Consider the following 14,413-nt stretch of genomic DNA (forward strand, 5'->3'; position numbering starts at 1 on the left):
GAGTAGACAAGGACATAAGCAGGGAAGATAAGGGAGAGGAGAAAAAGTGCGTCCGCCTCCTCCGAGAGCCAAAGAAGACTATATGATAATGATAACTATATGATAATTCTGCATTATTAAACAATAGGAACAAGTAGTCTGATGTCCTGTAATCCTAATGAAGCTATAATTTGAAATACAATAAAACATTAAGTTTTTGCACAAAGTATCGGATCCGTATCGTTGATACCACCCTGAATTTTACTTGGTATCAGATCGGAAAGGAAATCAGTGGTATCGTACATCACTAGTAATTCTAGTTATTCCAACTGTTTAATGGTTAAAAGCTAGATAAACCTGCTTTTAGCTGTTTTAGCTCAACATATTACCTACTAATTTAAGCTAGCAGTTTTAGTCATGCTAACTGTTTTAGCTATTTTTTTTTATTACTTTTAGGTAAACTATCTTCGACACGCCGTTGTTATTGTAATTCTCTTAGTTAGTCTTTGTACATTTTTTTCCAAAATCTTTTTATATAATTTTAAGTTAGCAGTTATATAGCAGTTAGCTAACAGTTTACATCGCTCTCTTTACTTGCTAGCCAGTTTCATACTCTTAGTTACAACAGGTGGCATGCCTTTAGGTGTTAGGGCGTGTATTTTTTTTTTTTTAAGTACTTATGCTGTACTGAAATGTTACCATAAAACCCACTGCCACTGCTCAAGTCCACCTGGTGTAAGCTGTAGTTTCCAAACCTGGTTGTGAATCAAAGACACACATGCATGCTCCTGTGTGTCTTTGATGTTGACTTGATCGCACGCTAATCACACAGTAGTTAAATCCGTGCTGACCCATATTTAGCGTTGCTTGATTGACAGCTTGTGCGTGCGTGTTCGAGCACACACGCATACGCACATACTTAAATATGCAGTGATGCATAGCCATATGTGAAAAGGTTCCCATGCCTAAGCAGGTATATTAGCTGGTGCCTAATTGCGTGTCTTTGTGATGCTGAGCGCGCCGTACTGTGTGTTTGGGCTTGGATTTTAATGATCTCCTCTTTCCCCCTCTGGGCCAGGATGAGCCTATTTCGACCCACATCTGGATAATTAACATCACACTCAAATGTCTGTACGAGCACAGAGATCCTTTCACCATCTTCCTTGCTGCTCTTAACTCATCTCTCTTTTTTTTGGCTCACAGGAGAAGCAACAAATGCTAAATTACAACCCGCTGGCTATTTGTATGCATGCAAAGTCCCATACACATTTTATTTGCACATTAATTGCTCCATAAACTTCCCCAACAAGTTGTGTTTTCCAGCCATAAAAACCAAAAGCGCCTTATTAAACAGCTTAATGTGAGACAATCTGGCTTATGTCATAGTTGCCAGCATGAATCCCCAGATCTGCAGGGAAATCACTCCACTACACCCACTCACTACGTTGCTCAACTGTCTAAGTGCACTTGAACTAGTCACACTTCCATTAGTGCTGCTCTCAGTCCAGCCTTAGAAGACTGAGGTTCTCTGGACTGTCTCCAGGTATGTGGGCATGTCTGTGTGTGTGTGTGTGCTTGAATAAAAACCCTTCATCCCTTTGCAGCTACTCCCACAGGGATTGACTGTAATTAGGAATGTTCTCTTTTCTCAACTTGCCTTGTAAATGAAAACACCTCTATATCAAAGGAGCACGTAGGATACAACCCTGCTACAGAGGTTTTCCCACCTCTGATCTTGCAATGACGGGCCTTTGTAGCTTTTCGCTTCCTCTGTAGTCGAGAAAATTCAAGTAGAAAAATGAAAAATTGTTTTTCCTTTTCCCTCACAGCATGCGGAGGAGGCTTAAATTAAGACATGCAAACTGGCACAGAAAAAGACACAAGCTCTTTGTCACTGCAAGAAAGATAATTGTGACCGAATCATTCATCTTTTTCTTACTAAAATTGACAGGTTTGTGCAATTTTCAAAATGGCTGGCGAAGATAAAGTCTGACGAATCGACTCACAGTCCGACAGGCAGATGGAGATGGAGCGATACAGACGAAACCAAATTACCAGTGGGGCAGTATAATTTCCATTTACATATTTTACGGAGCATTATAAATGAGCGCAATTTCCATATAAATGCGGGGAAGAAAATATCCAGGTGAGGAAATCGCCTTTTTGTTTGTGGTGTGGTCTACAAAGGTTAGAATCAATAACATGCACAGAACAGATGCCGGGATAACAGCGATTTGAGGCAGACCTGCGCGTGCGCGCGCGCACACACACACACACACACACACACACACACACACACACACACACACACACACTCTGCTGTGTAATGAGATGATCTCCCAATGAAAAACATGCAAGACACAAGCGCTTTACAAATGGCCGGCAAAACAACAGCTGTAATACGACAGGCAGATATTTGTTCCACTAATCACTTAGGGGATTGTCGAATGCGACCGAATGGAGGCCAAGAGAGTCTTATGATATTAGGCTCTGCAGTCGGAACGCCACAACACAAACATACATGCACATTGTGGACGAGTGTGCAGTCCGTCATCCCTTGCCTTGGCCCTCACACCTTGACAGCTGTCAGTGATTTTGACACGTGACATTACAGAATAAGGGGATTACACTGACCGGTGGAGAAAAGGAGTGCTTCAAGCAGATACATCAGAGAGCATGGGCTACACATCAAGTAAACAGTGGTGGATTGTACAAGCATGCAGATTAAAGACTTAAACCTATTTAAATAAAATAAAAAAATAGTTATAGGGCAACGAAATCGAGTTTTCAACATTGTCAAAGGACACATTTCATATACTATAACTTGTTTTGACCAACCCCCTAACCCATATGGCGATATGAGCCTTGAGCGTTTGTCCAGTGTGCAATTTTTATAGCTTTTTTCCAGTAAATTAGCAGAAACATTCATTACTCTATGACACAGGCATTGAATCGGTGCAGTTTCATTCCTGAAACTATGATACTGATCCTCAAAGTTGATCCTAGAAAAAATCTGTGCTGAACAAAAAACTAGAAGGCAGTTTTAGATTGTAAGACTTTAAACAAATGTCATCATCAGAGGCTGTATATAAGACTTATACGTTATACATATATACTTATATGTTATGGACCCCCTGACCTCCAAGTTTTTGTTAGACTCCAAGGGCGGGCTAGTAGTGCAATAAGAAGAACTTCTCCTTTTCGGTGTCCACTAAGGAGTGTCTTCTTGCCTTGAAAGCTAGGCCATCTAAAGTGCATCAGTGCATGGTTAAGTTTAAGAAGCTAAAACACACTTGGCTAAGATTTTGGTAAAGGTCAATGTTGCAATGAGCACATTGCAACATGAGGCAATGCATGAGGTTTTGGGGTACTCAACCTCAGCTTTCTCACCATTTGGTTATATTAATAAACTTATTACAGAGCACATGTCTACCACTGACTCTGGATTAGGTTCCAAATTTTCCATTTTCCATTTGTGAATTAGAAACCATGAGTCTGGAGCTCTAAGGAGCTTTATTCAATTCAAGGCGAGCTAGAAGTGAGCACCTAATGACCGAAATATTTGCTCACGGGCCAATGGCCAAAAACAGAAAAAAATCAACAAATGATTATTGCACTAACAGAAGACTGACTCCAACTGAAGGCTAAAGGAAACCTATTGAGTTTAAGAAGGTGATTATCTTGTCAGCACTACAAGATAGGGTTCGCTTCCAGTCTGGTAGATTTAGATTTTTCATGTTATAGAGAACTGATCCCTTAATAGGTTTATCTATGTGAGCACATTATTAGACAAAATGGTGCTGCCTGGCACGCACACATCCAAACAGATAACAAGGTGCTAACAATCATGGGAGCAGTGTCTCCCATCTTCCTCGATATCCCCTGATGCCTTTTCATTTGTGATTTCAGGAAGTTCATTACTATTGCAGACGGGTCGTGCTTCTGCACCACAATCAATACTCTTCCATTAAGGTGATGAACGGTCCGTTTCTCCAACCTTCTGCAGTCCAGAATAATTCGCAGGACCCACTGATCCGAATCAGTCAATGTGGGCATGACAGCCCAACACCTCGGCAAAGGGAAAGAGAATGACTGACCTGGGAAGTCTAAGCATGTTCTCAGTTTCCACATGTGGCCTATGCAACCCACCCCCATCAACCTAAACCTTAATGCAGTTAACTTAAGCACTGTCAAGGCTTTCTCAAACTTCGGCCTGGCAAATAAGTTAATTACTTTACTAGTGGGTGTTTACCCCCAAAAAGTTAGGTGGTAACATCCACCAGACCATTGCAGTGCAGGGGTTTTGTACAACATGAATACGTTTACCCACAAACAACAATATTCAGAAGATATCAAGATGTTAAGTGGTTTAAATGTTCTTTTTGTATAAAATAATAGGTCATATCTGCAAGAAAGAAAACCCTAGGAAGAATCATTTTCGCTCTATTCTGGCATCAGAGGTTTGGTATTATAACAGACTTGGCACATGTGGGATTTAAACACTAATGCAGTGCCAAGAAAACACATTTCCCCACATGCTCTATAAATATTTGCATCAGCACCGACAAAAACACTTGCTGTTCTTTAATTCATAAGAGATATGCTGAGTCACCCTTCAGGAAACAGGAATTAACTTTTCCTGAGATGGACATATTGTGAAAACCTTGGCAAAGACAACACTATGTTAATTCAATAAGGTCTGTGTTGTTAGCTTACTACAGAGACTGTTTTCCTTCAATTTAACAGCTGACACGTTCTACTATCTTTTGGTAATCCGAAAAGAAATACAGAGTGGCAAAGCAATTACTGGGAGACTGACAGGTTTGCGGCTGAACATTCAGCTCAGCCAACATAATGCTCACACAGTGTTCAAATCTGTCAGCAACACAGACAGATTGAAGAAGGCTACACTACATTACTGAATGAATCAGACAGAGTAAGTGCTACGTCAATTAAATCAGTAGTTTTTACCAATTATAAATACAAATCAGCTAATTAAAAAGAGGCAAACGTAATGATCAAGTGCAGTCATCAGGTTGACATGTTTACTAGCCACAACTACCAAGATTATGAAAATGGACGTGTGGACATTTGTAAAAAATAACAAGAGAACAACAAAGTTTCTGAGATCGAAATATTCAGAGCCAAAGCCGGAGTGTCTTAAACTTGTATTCTTTTAACAACCATCAGGGGGCGACTCCTCTGGTTGTTAAGAAGATTTCTGATTGTATACAACAAGTCCCTGCCGTAAGAGTGCGGAGTGTCCTCGGTTTTCCAGATCTACCCCCTTACTTCTCACATGTGGTTTCAAAACACCAAGATGGAGGAAGCCAGAAAGTCAATATTGGGGATTCAAATATGGATTTCACAAGGTTGATGTCATGGTAGCCAGTACATGTTATTTTTTTTCTAATATTTTATTTATTCTAAAACTAGATTTATCTGAGGGTAGGTTTATTTTCATTTTAGCTTGTGAGAGTTCAAAAAGTTCAAGGCTTTAATTATAATGTAATTAATTTCCATCCATCCATCTTCATCCGCTTTATCCGGGGCCGGGTCGTGGGGGCAGCAGCCTAAGCAAAGAGGCCCAGACCTCCCTCTCCCCAGCCACCTCCTCCAGCTCATCCGGGGGAACACCAAGGCGTTCCCAGGCCAGCCGAGAGATATAATCTCTCCAGCGTGTCCTGGGTCTGCCCCGGGGCCTCCTCCCGGTGGGACATGCCTGGAACACCTCACCCAGGAGGCGCCCAGGGGGCATCCTTACCAGATGCCCAAACCACCTCAGCTGGCTCCTTTCGATGTGGGGAAGCAGCGGCTCTACTCTGAGCCCCTCCCGGATGGCCGAACTTCTCACCCTATTTCTAAGGGAGATGCCAGCCACCCTTCGGAGGAAGCTCATTTCCGCCGCTTGTATCCGCGATCTCGTCCTTTCGGTCACTACCCACAGCTCGTGGCCATAGGTGAGGGTAGGGACGTAGATCGACCGGTAAATTGAGAGCTTCGCTTTTACACTCAGCTCCCTCTTCACCACGACGGACCGGTGCAGCGTCTGCATTACTGCAGCTGCAGCCCCAATCCGTCTGTCGACCTCCGGCTCCCTTCTCCCATCACTCGCGAACAAGACCCCGAGATACTTGAACTCCTCCACTTGGGGCAGGACCTCATCCCCGACCCGGAGTGGGCACTCCACCCTTTTCCGGCTGAGAACCATGGCCTCAGATTTGGAGGTGCTGATCCTCATTCCCGCTGCTTCACACTCGGCTGCGAACCGCTCCAGTGCGAGCTGGAGGCCCTCACCCGATGAAGCCAACAGAACCACATCATCCGCAAAAATCAGAGATGAGATCCTGAGGCCACCAAAGCGAAAGCCCTCCGCCACTTGGCTGCGCCTAGAAATCCTGTCCATAAAAATTATGAACAGAACCGGTGACAAAGGGCAGCCCTGGCGGAGCCCATCACCCACCGGGAACGAGTCCGACTTATTGCCGGCAATGCGAACCAAGCTCTTGCAATGGTTGTATAGGGATCGAATGGCCCGTAGCAATGGGCCAGACACCCCATACTCCCGCAACACCTCCCACAGGACACCCCGAGGGACACGGTCGAATGCCTTCTCCAAGTCCACAAAACACATGTAGACTGGTTGGGCAAACTCCCATGCACCCTCAAGTATCCTCGAGAAGATGAAGAGCTGGTCCAGTGTTCCGCGACCAGGACGAAAACCGCATTGTTCCTCCTGCATCAGAGGTTCGACTAGCGGACGAACTCTCCTTTCCAGCACCCTGGCATAGACTTTCCCGGGGAGGCTGAGGAGTGTGATCCCCCTGTAGTTGGAACACACCCTCCGGTCCCCCTTCTTAAAGATGGGGACCACCACCCCGGTCTGCCAATCCACGGGTACTGCCCCTGATCTCCACGCAACATTGCAGAGGCGTGTCAGCCAGGACAGCCCTACAATGTCCAGAGCCTTCAGGAACTCGGGGCGGACCTCATCAACACCAGGGGCTCTGCCACCGAGGAGTTGTTTAACTGCCTCAGTGACCTCGCCCCCAGAAATTGGCGGGTCATTCCCCTCATCCCCAGACTCTGCTTCCTCCTTGGAAGACGCGTCAGTGGGATTAAGGAGGTCCTCGAAGTATTCCTTCCACCGCCTGACAATTTTCTCAGTCGACGTCAGCAGCGCTCCGCCAGCACTATACACAGTGCAGGTAGAGCACCGCTTTCCCCTCCTGAGACGCCTGACGGTTTGCCAGAACCTCTTCGAGGCAGTCCGAAAGTCTTTTTCCATGGCCTCTCCGAACTCCTCCCACACCCGAGTTTTTGCTTCAGCCACTGCCCGAGCCGCATTCCGCTTGGCCTGTCGATACCTGTCGGCTGCCTCCGGAGTCCCACAGGCTAACCAAGCCCGATAGGACTCCTTCTTCAGCCTGGTGGCTCCCTTCACCTCTGGTGTCCACCATTTGGTTCGGGGATTACCACCACGGCAGGCACCAACCACCTTGCGGCCGCAGCTCAATGCAGCAGCTTCGGCAATGGAGGCGCTGAACATGGTCCATTCGGACTCAATGTCCCCCGCCTCCCTCGGAATGCTGTTGAAGCTCTGCCGGAGGTGTGCGTTGAAGATCTCGCGGACTGGGGCCTCTGCTAGTCGTTCCCAGCACACCCTCACTACGCGTTTAGGTGCACCAGGTCTGTCCAGCGTCCTCCCCCGCCACCTGATCCAACTCACCACCAGGTGGTGATCAGTTGACAGCTCAGCCCCTCTCTTTACCCGAGTGTCCAGAACATATGGTCGCAGGTCTGGTGATACGATTACAAAATCGATCATCGACCTACGGCCTAGAGCGTCCTGGTGCCACGTGCACTTATGGACACTCTTATGTTCGAACAAGGTGTTCGTTATGGCCAAACTGTGATTAGCACAGAAGTCCAATAACAAAGCACCGCTCGGGTTCAGATCAGGGAGGCCGTTCCTCCCAATCACGCCCCTCCAGGTCTCGCTGTCGTTACCCACGTGAGCATTGAAGTCTCCCAGCAGGACAACAGAGTCTCCAGGTGGAGCACCTTCCAGCACCCCCCCCAGGGACTCTAAGAAGGCTGGGTACTCCGAACTGCCACTCGGCGCATAAGCGCAGATGACAGTCAGGACCCGTTCCCCGACCCTAAGGCGCAGGGAACAAACCCTCTCGTCCACCGGGAAAAACCCCAACGTACCGGCAGCAAGCCGAGGGGATATTAGAATACCCACCCCAGCCCGCCGCCTCTCACCAGGGGCAACTCCAGACTGAGACAGAGTCCAGCCCCTCTCCAGGAGACTGGTTCCAGAGCCCAAGCCGTGCGTAGAGGTGAGCCCGACTATATCTAGCCGGTACCTCTCAACCTCACGCACTAACTCAGGCTCCTTCCCCACCAGAGAGGTGACATTCCATGTCCCTATTGCCAGTCTTGGCAGCCGGGGGTCAGTCCGCCAGGGCCTCCGCTCCTGGCCGCCACCCGGCACACAATGCACCCGACCCCTATGGCGCCTCCTGCGGGTGGTGGGCCTGCGGGAGGATGGGCCCATGTCTCCTCTTCGGGCTGTGCCCGGTCGGGCCCCATGGACTAAGGCCCGGCCACCAGACGCTCGCCCTCGGGCACCCTCCCCGGGCCTGGCTCCAGGGCGGGGCCCCGGTAACCCTATCCTGGGCAGGGTAAACTGTTCCCTCTGTGTTTTTTTCATAGGGGTCTTCTGAATCGCTCTTTGTCTGGTCCCTCACCCAGGACCAATTTGCCATGGGAAACCCTACCAGGGGGCAAAAGCCCCCAGACAACATAGCCCCTGGGATCCCTGGGACACACAAACCCCTCCACCACGATAAGGTTGCGATTCACGGAGGAGGTGAATCGCACCTAATTAATTTAGGAAAGATATTGCCATGTAACAAATTATGACTTAAAATCAAATGACAGATCAGCTATTTAACAGGGACTTGTTTCATGAACAGCTCAATGAAAGTAACATTCTTGTATTCATAAATATAATTATGTATTAGAATCACCATCTACAGTGTTTATCCTTGAGCCACAAATCACTGATGTCATAGTCACTGATTTCTGTGTCGGTCCACAGTAATTTAGGTCATAATATTCTTAAGGGCTTGATATGAAGGCAGCTGGACTTCTTTTTGGTCCAAAATATAATAAATGGGCCTGTCAACATTAGTAATAGGTGTAACAGGTAAAGGTGTAAATAATTAAAAACTTTTCCATCTGTTAAATCTCTGAACTTGAATGGTTATTTGATACTTTCGCATCACATTTTCATTGCAGTAACAACATGTTTTTGTTGCAGTTGTCTGTAAGACTTATTCACTTTTACTACAGGATAATATATAGAATCCCTTACATCAGTAATGTCTTCTTGTCCACCACTTTCTCCACAGCAGGATCTTCTCAGCATATTCTGATCTCTGGTAACATGTTGTCATAGACAACATCACAGAACTACAGCAAATTTGTCTTTTTCAATAAATTATTAAGTGAATAAATGAGCAAACATCGTGCATTCCCATACTAGGTAACACAGTGATGCAGCAGTTGGCACTCTTACCTCACAACAACAGACCACTGGGTTCAAATCCACAATCTAGCTGTGTGGAGTTTGCATGTTCTCTAGGTTTCTCTCCCAGTCCAGAGACGTACATGTTTCACGATAGCTAGGCTTAAGCCCAGCAGGGATAAATGGCATTTCCATATTCATTTCCACCTGGCTTTTTGTCAAAGCCACTTTTTTGTACATAAAGAGTCGTGTCCCACTCTGGAACGCTCGATTCTAGACCCCTGAACTTTTGTAACCAACAAAAAGTTACAAAATTGGGCCAAAATGTGGTGTGAGCTTCATGCTAACTTCAATCTAGCATTCAATACTTCAGCATTCAGTGCTTTTTAAGTTCCTACATCAAGCTGTAAAACATCAGCTAAACTAGTATAACTAAGTTTTCTATGTTCCTCCCATATGTCCTATTTGTGGAACTTATTCTGAGGTCAGGAACTGCTGCTAATCAACAGAATATATAAATATGCTAATTAGCCAAGGTTAGCCAAGGTTTTTGAAATAAAAAAGGCTCATAAAAGATTTCTCTTTTAAAAAAGGAGAAAAAAGTTGCATGCTTTTATTTGACAAATGATTTAAAGAATGGATCCATTATACAAAATATAGTGTAGGTTAACACTTAAGGTTGAACTTACTCATGTGGCCCGTAGTATTATAAAGGTGTCACAGCAGTGAGTATGTCATATATTACTCCTGACAAAGGTGAAGGACCAATAGCTTGCTTGCCTGTGACCCTGGATGAAGGCTGTTTTTCTTTTCTCCTAAGATGGATTCCCAGAACTAAAGTCACCTTTCAAACAACAAGTAACAATAGACCCACAAGCAGCAAAATTACTTTCTATCAAAAATGAAAACCTCAGTCTGGGAAATGTCCTTCAGCCACCCCTCAACACAAAGGCTGCAACACTCCACTGCTGTTCTCAGTAGAATATGGTAGGTATTCGTGGATAACAATCAGCAGTTACGCCTCCACAGTTGTCCTCTGTCTGTTACTGTCCAGAAAGGTACTTAGAATTCAGCAGCTATGAGGCACTTCATTGCATCATGTAGTTTCCGAACAAAACTGCTGTAACTGATGGGATTCTGAAACTTATAAGCAGACCTGATAGTTCACCAGCAAAGAGAATAACAAGCCTTGTGTGTGTGTGTTAGCGGCTAACCAGCCACTGACATCTAGCTGTGTTCATTATGTAGCTTAATCCTGTAGTCTGGTGGTACCCATGATGGATGTTATGACCCAGTGATAAAATAGCTTGGCTGCAGTTGCTGTGCCTGTAAAAGAGTCTGTTGGGTCTTACAGTCACACTCTCACTGCCCTTTTCTGATTACACTTGATGAAGGACCTCACTGAACATTTTAAGGATGATGAATCTGATGTGTCCATTCATCTATCCTATGTGACATTTCAGCCACTTTAGCCCAAATTGCTGCGGGGTCCGGCAGTCATCAGTCTCAGTCGATGATTCCTTTGGATTTTGGTCTCTTAGCACAGTCGGGTTAATGCTTTTGGTCTGCGACAAGATGCCTCACAAATGAAGAGAATGTGCTGTAGAGGTTACATACTGCACCTATGGTGACTACTGGGCTACTTATCTCAGAATCTTGTCTGATGGGTACAAAAAAAGATTTGATATTTATGATATCTTGATGTGTTATAAAGGTCTTGGAAAGGTTAAGGCTGTTATCTATCAATCATCACTTAACTTGAGAGGACAGAAGCGGCGGCTGTATCTGATATAATGCAATGAATATCAGCATAAATATAAAAAACATTTTGGAAGAATTCACACTACAAGCCTTCATTTGGATGAAAAGGCACAAACTTTAGCAAAAATGCTGAAACAGAATCTAGAAATATTACAACTGAGCTATTAACTGAGGGGTTTTTTTTGAAAGGTTTTTACTGATGACTATAATGTAATTAATTTAATACTGAAGAAATCTTTATATCCTCAGGCTAATTCTGAAACCTTACAATCCCTGGACCATTAATCAGTTACGCACTGTACTGCGAGTTTCCTTAGATCAGTGATGAGATATTTTTATGCCAGTGAAACAAATGGATGAATGAGAACTTAGTGATACAGGTTATATATCAAGATGGTTTTTGGAGCTGTTGTACCAGTGAAGATAAATAAAACGGAAGGCTCTAAAGACGGCATCTCTTTTGTATCTTAGGTGTCGATGAACATTACACCACCACGCATGGCTTCATTTTGGAAATATTCATATCCAAATAAAAGAGAAGTGAAAGCTACAATCTTTCCCCCCCACATGAATAAAAATGTGTCTTTTTGTTGCTCATCTTTCGCTTGTACTCTTCACATCAGTGCTGACTAAGAAGGGTGAAGCTTTGCCTACATGTTGATGATTTTCTTTTATATTTACAGCCATACTGCCCTCTTCTGACTCCACATGGGTAGTGTGATCATTACATCCAGCATCCAGGACATACAGTGGAGTAAGTGATCACCTGTGCAGCTTCATTGGCATGGGTGCATATATGTTGAATCACTGTACATGCACTATTTAAAAAGGGTGAAGAAGAAAATGGATCTAAGCTTAGCTGTGTTAAAGAATTAAATGTTAAGAGGTTAGCAAGACTGAAAATTTTGCTTAACTGTGGAAATTACAGTTTAATACCCTTTCCCTTTAAAGTCCCTTTATTTCCCAAGACTTTCTTAAGTCACCATGTTTAATTCTAGGCATTGTATTGTAAACCTTGACCCTTTGATCCATAGAGTGAGGAGCAGATTGGTTTGATCCCACCCAAAATAATTACAGAGCAATCTTGAAACAAGTCCTCTGTTCTTGCATGAGGGCGTACTTAAAATTGTAACATCGTTTTGCAGTTTTGCCTCAGTACACCTCCAAAGTGGATTTTAAATCAAACAGTTAGTGCAGACTTTCAGCTTAAATTAAATGGGTTTTTGAATTGCAGCAATTCTTTTACATGTTAAGAGGCTGAAAGTTAAAATTTAGGGACAAGTAGTTTCATGACCAGTTTAGGTCTGTGACCTTTTACTATTTCATGAAAAATAAAGCAAACATGATATCTCAAGTTGATTGAAAGTGTTGATTTAGTAGCTGTACACTGTCATTTTAAACACGAAGGCTCTATTCAATTCAATTTTACATATATAGCACTAAATCTAATTTCCTTCGGGATTAATAAAGTATTCTGATTCTGATTCTGATCACAACAGTTGCCTCAAAGCGCTTTATATTGTAAGGTAAGACCCTACAATAATTCAGCAATCAAATGACCTCTATGAGCAATCACTTGGTGACAGTGGGGGGGAAAAGACATTTTAACAGGAAGAAACCTCTAGCAGAACCAGGCTCAGGGAAGGCTAGCCATATACTGCGAGAAGTTCAAGGGTAATGGAAGGAAGATTTAAGTTTCGCTGTTGTGTTCAGAGACTTAAAGAAAAGTTGGTCGGCCATCTGTACATCTTCAAAATATGATGCAACAGGATGAGCAGAAACAGTGTGTCCAAACTAATTGTCAGCTGTACAGAAAGATGTAAAACTAACATTAGTCCTAATACAGGTAATATTGTATCAAACTGAGTAAAGGTGCATTTGACACTGCATGCTATCAACTTTAACTTTAGTCCATATTGCACAAAAGGATGAGACTGCGATGGATTAAGTGGAGACTGCTCCAGGCCAGAAAAATCTAGATTAAATTGTTAACATAACTTCGGCTCTTCACAAGCATCTGTACAGACAGCATGCTGACGCTAAGCTAGCCAAGAACATCCATCTGGCCAAGAAGCCAGAGTGATGTTAAAGCTGAGTGATTGGTAAACCCAAGCCCAGCACAGTTATAAAGTGAGCCTTCATTTGCAGTGAAGTGGATGAGCAGTAAGGCTGCAGCCTGCTTCTACCTGTTCATTGTTTCTGCAGTGGAATCACTGTGACGATCGCTTTAAAGTTTGTGTTGTCGGCTTTGTGTTCATACCTAAATACTAAGGGAAAGATCACACGGTTAATTGGTAATTATGAGACAGTGTGTTTAAGATAATTTTACAGAGTAACATGAAAGTAACGAAATAAGTAGTACAATGAATGTCTTTCTCCTGAGTGTAATTAAATAACGTACCGCGTTACTTTTAAGAAGAGCGTTCTGTATCAGAATCAGAATCAGAATCGTGTTTATTGGCCAAGTATATGTGCAGACACATACAAGGAATTTGGTTCCGGTAGATGGAAGCTCTCAAGCACAGCAATGTAAATCTCTCTCACACACACACACACACACACACACACACACACACGTGTCTATATATACACATTACACATACATACACACAGCTGTGTAAACCAACTATAAATAACTAATCTAAACTTATATACATAAAATACAGAAATGAATGAGGTGAAATGAATACTACAGAATGTACATAAGGTGAAGTTGCAGTCTGGCAGTGGGAGCAGTGTGACAGTTCAACTGTTTAGAAGGGAGATGGCGAGGGGAAAGAAACTGTTCCTATGTCGGGTGGTCCTGGTCTGCGGGCTATAACATGTGTAGTAACTGTTTTGAGTAATAACCCCAACGCTGATTACAACAAAGAGGGAAAATACCTCCAACATGCTCAAACATTTGACCACGCAGCATGTAATTCATTTGTATGAATGCCTTTGATATGCTGGTGACTCTCAAAGTGGAGCCAATGTGAATCGATAAGGGAATTGATAAGGTCTTGAATCTTTAAGCGATATCAATAATAGAATCTGAATCGCTAAATTCTTAGCAATTCCCATCCCAACTCGCAAAGATATGAATATTTCAATCTTGTAGCCTCTGTACTGTGATTTGTGTGTGTGTGTGTGTGT

The sequence above is a fragment of the Neolamprologus multifasciatus genome, chromosome 18 (assembly GCF_963576455.1).
Source record: "Neolamprologus multifasciatus chromosome 18, fNeoMul1.2, whole genome shotgun sequence".
Taxonomy (NCBI): Eukaryota; Metazoa; Chordata; class Actinopteri; order Cichliformes; family Cichlidae; genus Neolamprologus; species Neolamprologus multifasciatus.